Source organism: Convolutriloba macropyga, chromosome 12 (assembly GCF_964194025.1).
Source record: "Convolutriloba macropyga chromosome 12, txConMacr16.3, whole genome shotgun sequence".
In the NCBI taxonomy this organism is placed as follows: domain Eukaryota; kingdom Metazoa; phylum Xenacoelomorpha; order Acoela; family Convolutidae; genus Convolutriloba; species Convolutriloba macropyga.
This window is the reverse complement of record NC_134479.1, coordinates 51,665,760-51,674,356: the sequence shown is the minus strand read 5'-3', so window position 1 is coordinate 51,674,356 and position 8,597 is coordinate 51,665,760.

Genomic DNA, 8,597 nt, shown 5'->3' with positions numbered 1-8,597 from the left:
GCACTTTACTATGTAAAAAATAGCACGTGCGCATGGGGGCGTAAAAAATATAAGCCCACTAAGCTGGGGGGGGGGGGGGGGGGGTTCAAAACAAAATAGATCCAAAAAGAGAAATGATGTAGTAACTGAGCCTTGGAAACGCTGGTGCACTATTGTCCCAGAGTAATTCAACTAGTGAATTTTCTATGTCTACATTAAACCCGGGTCAAAGTGTCACCGACAAAAATTGCTGAAAGATGAAATATTTGCAGTGAATTTAATTGAAAATTGTAAGATTTGCGCTCAAGGCGATGAATGCAGTGGTAAAAAACTTTTAAGTGGTTAATTTTTTTCAACGCTTATGCGGTGAAAAATAAATTTCGTCGCTAAAAATAGCAGTGAAATATTGATTTTCACCGCATCACGTTGGTAGCGTTGAGTTTTTTTTTCACCGCTTAAGCGGTGAAAATAAAAAAAATCACTGCTAAAAACCACAAATCTTTCAAAATTTCAAATCATTTGTCTTTCATAACGTTTATTGAATCTGATTTAAAATTACACGAAATAAACGAAGATTGCGACAGATGGTGCAGTGGAGTAAGAAGTTGTTGACATGCAGGAGGTGAGAGGTTCACGTGTGCGGCAGTTTCTTTTTCGTAACGCGTGTACGGCAGTTTCTTTTTCGTAAGAAATCCGGTGAATGCGGTGGAAAACACTAAAAACCGCAAATCTTACAAAATTCACCTCTCAAAACCGCAAATCTTACAACAAATCACTGCATTCACCATATTCATCGCAAAAAGATGCGGGCGCTTTGCGGTGAAAAAAGTTTTTTTTCACCTCTTTTCACCGCTGATCTTAAATTATTTTTCCCGGGTCGAGAAATAATTGGAAAAATATCTAAGAAAAGCGGTGAAAAGTTGGTTTTTTTCACCGCAAATTTTGTACATAATTTCGCGGTGAAATTATGTTCAACGCTAGAGTAAGCAGTGAACTTACAAAAAATAACAACATTTGACCTCTTACTACAGGTTTCTGTCCTTGCACGGATTCGCACCTCTCACCTCCTAAATGTCAGCAACTTCTTCTTTCACTGCGCCACTTATCACTAAAATATAGCATTTTTTTTAAAATTTAAATCAAATTCACTCTCTTTATGTGTAACATACGCGTTGAACTTTTGTAAGATAAGCGGTGAAAATACAAATGTTAGCGGTGAAATGTTGTGAATGCGGTGAAACAATGTAAGTTCACAGCTTATTCTACTGGCGAAATTACATAAGTTGAGCGCTTAACAAGAATTTCAAAAAGATGAACAAAACTCTTTTGTTTTCGCTGAACAAAAGACAATTCGAAGCGTTTTGTAAGCTGTGAATTTATGTAATTTCACCATTAAGTTAAGCCGTGAATTTGTGAAATTTCGTCGCATTCACTGCTGATATCACACAATTTAACAGTTTCCTCTGAGCGGTGAATTTATGTAAGTTCTCCACTAACGTAAGCGGTGAAATTATGTAATTTCATCGCATTCACCGCTTACCATTCACCATCTTACATAATTTATAGAATATTTTTCAAAACGGTGATATTATGTAAATTCACGCGTATAGTCAGCGGTGAAATTATGTGAGTTCACCTCTACCAGCCGCAATCACCGCCTGATTCATGTAATTTCACCGGATACACCGCTTATCTTACAAAATTTCCGCATTCACCGCTTATCTTACATAATTTTGCGTTGATTGGCTGTGACACCTCGACCCGGGTTTTGCCAAACCTCAAACCGGGAAATGATAATGAAACACGTGTCTAGTAATGGGATAGTAGTGAGTCACCGATGGAAAATAGTGGACGATATGTTTTGATTTTCCCGTGAAGAAAAATTTTGATGCCAAACCCTAAGAAAAATCAAATTAAACAGTGCAGTTTAACAAAAAACATTTTTTAAATAATAAAGTAATCAACTTTTATCAGTTTTCGATAGTTTGCGTCATATCCAAACAAAATTTTTTTCACCCACTTCTCAAACTACACTGTTTGTTCAAAAACTTAAATGAAAGAGTCAAAAATTGAATTTGAAAGCTTCTGCCTTTTGCTAGCGTTTGAATTGACGAACTATCTTTTTCGCCGAAAAAATAAATTAAAAAAATAATTTCTCCAAACATAAGGAAGTACATAAACTCCAAACATTACTACATTTTTTGGAGTAATATTCGTCTAGCAAAACTTTGGTTAACTTCCGATATCAATAGATTCACTGTTTACCTGTCGAAATGTAAGACTGAAGTCAGAATCCGTTAATAAATTATTCATCGTAAAAACCTGATGTTTTTAAAATAATTGTGATGCAACTAACTTTGAAATGTAAAAAAGGTTTTGAGTGTTCCTTTCAATATTATAGCAGCATGCATTTTATTTCATTCTCAGTTTTTCTTTTCAGAAAAGTCTTACCGCGCCTCAAAACCAATTTTTAGGGCAGATCGACATTTATATTGTGTTGGCGCTACTTCAAATCTGCTACAAAAGCCATCAGACAGCAAGAAACAACCTTTGAAACTGAAAAAACTTACAATTCGTCAAAACTCAAAAATGATCAAAACTGAAAATTTTTACAAGTTGGGACGGAAATTTTGTACACCCCCCAATTTATAGAAAAAAAACCCGAGCAACCCGAGGTTATGCAACACGGTTAGGATTACTTCTAAGCTACTCATGGACCCAACGAACTTCATTGCATCGGACACAAAAGTGTGGCTATTAGCACTTATATGGTGCAAAATTGTCATTTTTCGATATTTTGTCATTTATTGTTAAATTTCTTAAGTTTTTTATTTTATGATATTTTAGGTGATCATTAAAGATCAAATACCGTATGTTCAAGGCATTTAGAGCGTCGTAATAACCATCTGCGCTTATGTCAATAAAAGTAATTAGTGCAGTAATTTGACTTTTACTATGTAAACAATGAACTAAATCATTTCCTTGATTAACCAATCAGAAACAAGTAGCAATGATGTTATAAAGGATAAATATTTGCTTATCTAATTTAACCGAATTGTTTGATTAGTGAAACCGAATTGTATTTAGAACCATTAGAAACTGTTATACGGAGCAGTTGGCTCTCAGATTTACTAAAATTTGGTACTTTAGCAACTTCAGTCTTTTTTGCTAAGTTTTGGTAGATCTTAAGATCTTGCGAGTTTTAAGTTTGTTTAGCTTACTTGACGAGAATTTAGCAACATCACTGACCATGGTTGAAGCCTTACAAACTTCAGCAGAAGATTGAACATAGACTATCACGAAGGATTCTCTTAACCTCAATCAACAAAATTAAAGTTACAGTCCTTCAATACGTCCGAGTGACTAATAATTCTGCGAGATTGTTAGTCAATCGAAACCTGTAAAGAACCAGGACGGCGTAAAACTCGAGAACCAGGCTGAGGTATATGGATTCCGTTGAGATTCTTGAGCAGCCGCAACACATTGCATCTGACCAAAACAGGAAAAAGGACCAGTGCCTACCATTACAGTTTTATAAAGAATTGACAACAGGAATTCAAATTATTCAAGCCCCCCTTGCACCTCTACGGTTTTAATTTTCGAACATCGGTTTACAAACAAAGGAAAACGCCATTTTTGGAATCTTTTATATTTTCCCCCACCTTTCTTTTAGGTTACTGCATCTTATTTAAACCCCTCAAAAAAAGCACGCGCCCTAATTTTACAAAAACGGATTACTATGCAGTGGCACGTGGACCGTAAAAGTAGGGGGTTGTCGAACTCTATTTGTCTGATGTAGGCTTTTGCTACGCGAGCGTTTTTTTTACGAATTGGATTTCGCTGGGCAAAATTACAACTGTAATTCTATTATTGAACATGCGGCGCAAAATCAAGAAAGAGAGAAGCAACTGAAGTTGAAATAAAAAATGAAGCAAATAACTGCAGTGGTTAAAAACAAGTGTGATAAAGTGATCAGACGTCTCTGATTACGAGGCGGGAAACACTAGAAAAGATGAGTGGAATTAAGTTGAAGCAGGAAACGTGAAATAAACAAATGAAGATGAAATAGGGATAAAGGATAAACTAAAAGAATCTAAATTATAGCAATTTAATAAATTTTACTGCACGAAATAAATTGAACAGTAAATAATAAATACAGGTATCACAAACCCATTGTGTGAAAAAGATTGAACAATTAGGGCATTTTTTCTAGTACAATAATAACAATTTTTACAAACTAGTACTTGGTCCCCGGTTAAATAAATAGTACAAATGTATTTGCTGGTTATCATAGCTAATAATATGAATATAAAACGTTATAACGTGTACTTGAGTTTTGATTTGGAGTTGTCTTGGTTTTCAGTCATGAACATTAACATTTAACGTCATGAAAATTATGTCCTCCTAGAGTGTGACGGAGCCCTCTGGTCTGCTAACAGGTGAAATCGCGGTTCGCATTAGAGACAGCTAATAGTTGAACTAGCGGAGGAGACGCATTGCCGATGATTGGTGATATATTTCCGTCATCCGGGATTTGCTCTGCAATCGATTGCACTGTTTCCACCACCGAAACGTCGGTCGACTGGAAACGGTCGACTGCATGGTCTTTTTGGAGCTGCTGTAATACCCGAATCTATGGAAGAGTCTTCTAAGCAGTAGTAAGATGGGCTGCGGCAATCTCTGTCAGAGGAATGCTTGTTTGTGTTGCTGAGCTCGTCGTTGGCGGAACTTGTTGTAATGCGGATGTTGATGCATTTGGGGATGTTATCACAAGCTCTTCTTGCGAATCCGGTTGGATGACACCGAGCTCGTTTCGCAGAGCAGAAAAGTTAGGCAATTTAGGGATGCGCTACCGCATCGCAAGTGAGATGTTGGAACGAGAAGAAGATACGCCAAAGCTTGTTTGTTGTTTTCTGTTTACATATTCACAGCTGGTGAATAATAGTCCTTAATGCATGTTTTATTTTGAACGAATTTGTAGCCAATTTTTCTTCTTTGATACATGTGATTCTGTTCATAATTGTTTGTTTTAGTCTTTCTACCAAACCGATTGCCCAATGGTTGTTAACGGGAGCTTCAACAGTTTCAATATTATGTTTGTTGCAGAAGGTCTTGACTTGGTGCCCTAGAGTAAATTTTGCTTGATCCAGACGAATACAACGTGGAATTCCGTGATTTTCATTGTACATGTCCAAAAATTGTAATACATTAGGATCATTAGCTTTTTCATAGGAAGGAAAATTTGAAAATTGGTCTAAAGGTTTTTTTTTCATTTCCATTTTCATCAAAAATTGGTGCCCCAAAATCAATTTTTATTTCTTGGTTCAGTTCAGCTCACGGTATTTGAGGTCAAAATTGCGTATCGAGAATTACATATTTAAGATTCTTAACAAATACATTACAAGGTTTACATTTTGTGGATTTGGCTATTAATTCCCGGTTCATGTATACCCACCAATGCGTGGCCATACATAACATTCCCCAGGTAACAGGGCGGCCCGCCCTGTTCCCCAGGTAACAGGGCGGCTCGCCCTGTTATCTGGACTCGGGTGAGTCATCGCTTCTTGGGAGTCATAGTGATTGAATTCATTGAATTAGCAATGCCAGCTTTTTAAAAGAAAAATTGAGATTAGATTTAGAATTAACTTGACGCGACTGAATTCGAGAGTTGTTTTGAACAAAAATCAACTGAATTTATTTCTGGTTTGCGACTTCTGGAAAGATGCTTGAAATGTCTATTAATTAAATGAAAATAAGGCTTATAGAATTGAGTTTCTTGCCCCGCGGAAAATTTTTCATTCTGAATTAGTAAAGAATGCTTAAAATGATGTGTATTTTGGTATTCATTAATGAATTTTGAGATCTGGGGGATAAATGAAACTCATGCTTGTGTAAGCGAGGGTCAAATATGCTAATTGTTCTTATTGAACTTATGATAGATTCACCATTAGCTGTGATTCGTGGTGCGGGATTATACAATTTTAGCAAATTTTACAAACGGGGTGCGGATTTGCTAGATTTTAAACTTAGAGACTCTGCATATGCGAGACTCTGAAATAATATCATGTTTAGCGACAATAAATTGATCATTGCAATCGAAAACTTTTTTAGATTTTTGTATTATAGAACGATTTTTTTATAGGATTGAAAGTAGAGCCCTATGTTCTGTTATATCTTTCGGCTTTCATCCATCTACTGTTAATTGTTCGAGAGCGGCTCCGAGTCCGGAACGAGATGCATATATTTAACACGCGTTACGAGTTGCAGATTATACTGAAAATTTTTGATTGCATTCAAAATGCGATTCCTTATCTCAATATAACAGTTTTCATGTTTTTCACTCCAAACATATTTAGGTGATTTTTTCAACAAGGGACGTAGTGGATGACTAATTCGCGCAAGATTTGGAATAAAATTACTTATGAAATGTACTGAACGAAGAAAACAACAGAGTTTTTTTGGTGTTTTTGCTACTTCAAGATTCAAAATGGCAGACGTTTTGCTTTTGATCGGTGAAATAACCCATTGTGATTTAAGATAGCTAAGCCTGTCAATTTCTAATTTAGCGAAATGATATTCTGGGAGATTAATTCTAAGATTTTTGTCATCCAATCTTTTGAGACAATTTAATACATTCTTCTTTTTTTTTCCTTTACTGAAAAATAAAATGTCGTCAAGAAAACAATATGTATTTTTTAAACCAACTAAAGTGTAATATTTTGAAATTCCGCTGGTATTTCTGTTAAACTGTAAAATCCAGATTGAAATCTGTATGTGCCTGTCATGTCGCCGCTCACTATATTAATTTTACAATGATTAGCTGTAACGGGGTCTAGGTTTAGCTGACTGTACATATTATGTACTCGCAGCTGACTCTTCGTATTTCAAGTCCAATGTAGAAAAATAGATGGTGTTTTTCGATGCGGGCTCACTAATCTGGACTTGTTTGAGAAAATTTGTCGTTGTGGTATAGCGGCTTCGCGTACCTAAAACGCATGTGTAGTGCTGTTGACCACTCACGTTGCGAGTGATTGGTTTTGGAAAACTGCAGGCGCTTCCGGAGTCGACAAGTAGTGTTGTGGAAATGTTGCCGATTTTGATCAGCATGTGTAGGGTCCTTTTTTTGCGAGGTCATCATGAATTGTGGACACCATGTCGTCCTGGCCGCTACTATAGTCGAATTCGAAAAGTTGTGCTGATTGTAAGAAATTGACAGAATCTTCTGGGTTTGGTTCTTCATCCACATCCACAGTGTTTACTGACTTTTTCTTTGGGCTCTGTGGTTTTTTCTGTTGTTGCAGGTTTTGTTCTGGTGAGACATTTGTCCCGGTGACTAGGAAGCCAATTTTCACCACAATTTGAACAGTAAAGCGGGACGGCTGCCTTGCTTGTGGAAATTATTTGAAAATAACCAGTTCGATGATCGAGTACTGGGTGTATACTAAATTGTGTTACGCTATCCGGGATGAGGGTCTTATTTTGTTTTTGAATTTGATGTTGGATGCTTATTCCAATTACCAGGTTTATTGCCAATTCCCTTGGTTGTTAAGGCTCTACCGTCTGTCTGAGAAGTTCCTTTTGAATCTCAGGATAAATCAGGTTCTTGATGAACACGTCCCTGATCAGGGTTTCTTCCTTGTTCTCATAGTCACAACTTTTTGATGAATCTTAGCGTTTCCCTTAGAAGTGTTCAACTGTTCCTCCACTAATTTGCTTCGTGATTATGAAAACATATCTATCTAAAATGACATTTTTCGTCAAATGAACGCATCCTCTGCTATTTTCCAGAACCCGGCAGTCAATCATTATATGCGGATTTTTGCCATTCAGAATCCTGCGCCCCTCTACGCCAAAATTTAGGTAGAGTAAGGAAACTGTTTTTCGGTTCTCGAGTGGCCACTGTTTGTCCCCACATATGATTCCATTTTCAATCAATCTTTGCATTTATTATGCTCAATATTTGTTGGGAATTGCGAGCATATCGTTCCCGTTCAGATTCGAAGATGCTTCTACGATTGTTTTTTCATAGATTGGTTCCAGGGGAAGTTCAAGCAACTCGGGTTTCGGACTGAAAAATTATCAAGTATGATATTTTTTTTAGCAAGTAGCGCTCAATCATATTGAACTCTCCACTTCTCCCATCTGAGAGTTAAGTCGAGTGTCGGTTTGTCACAGAATGCGTCGAGTCCGAGTGATGTTATTTTGTATGCTGACTGCGCCATGTCGTACTCTACTTATTTCATGTCGGCTTTTGCTACGCGAGAGCGTGTTTCTTTTACAAATTGGATTTCGCTGGGCAAAATCAGAAGTGTAATTCTATTATTAAACTTGCTGAATTCTATTTTGATCTTTATTAATTCAATGAAGAGAGAAGCAAATAATTAAGAATTTAAAAATTACGCGAATAAATCATGTGGATATATACAAGTGTGATCAGGTGATCAGACGTGTCTTGACACGAGGCGGGAAACACTAGACAAGATGAATGAAATTAACTCGAAGCGGGAAACGTGAAACAAACAAATGAAGATGAAATAGGAATTAAGGGTATTTATTTCTGGTTTGCGACTTTTGGAAAGATGCTTGAAATGTCTATTAATAAAATGAAAATAAGGCTT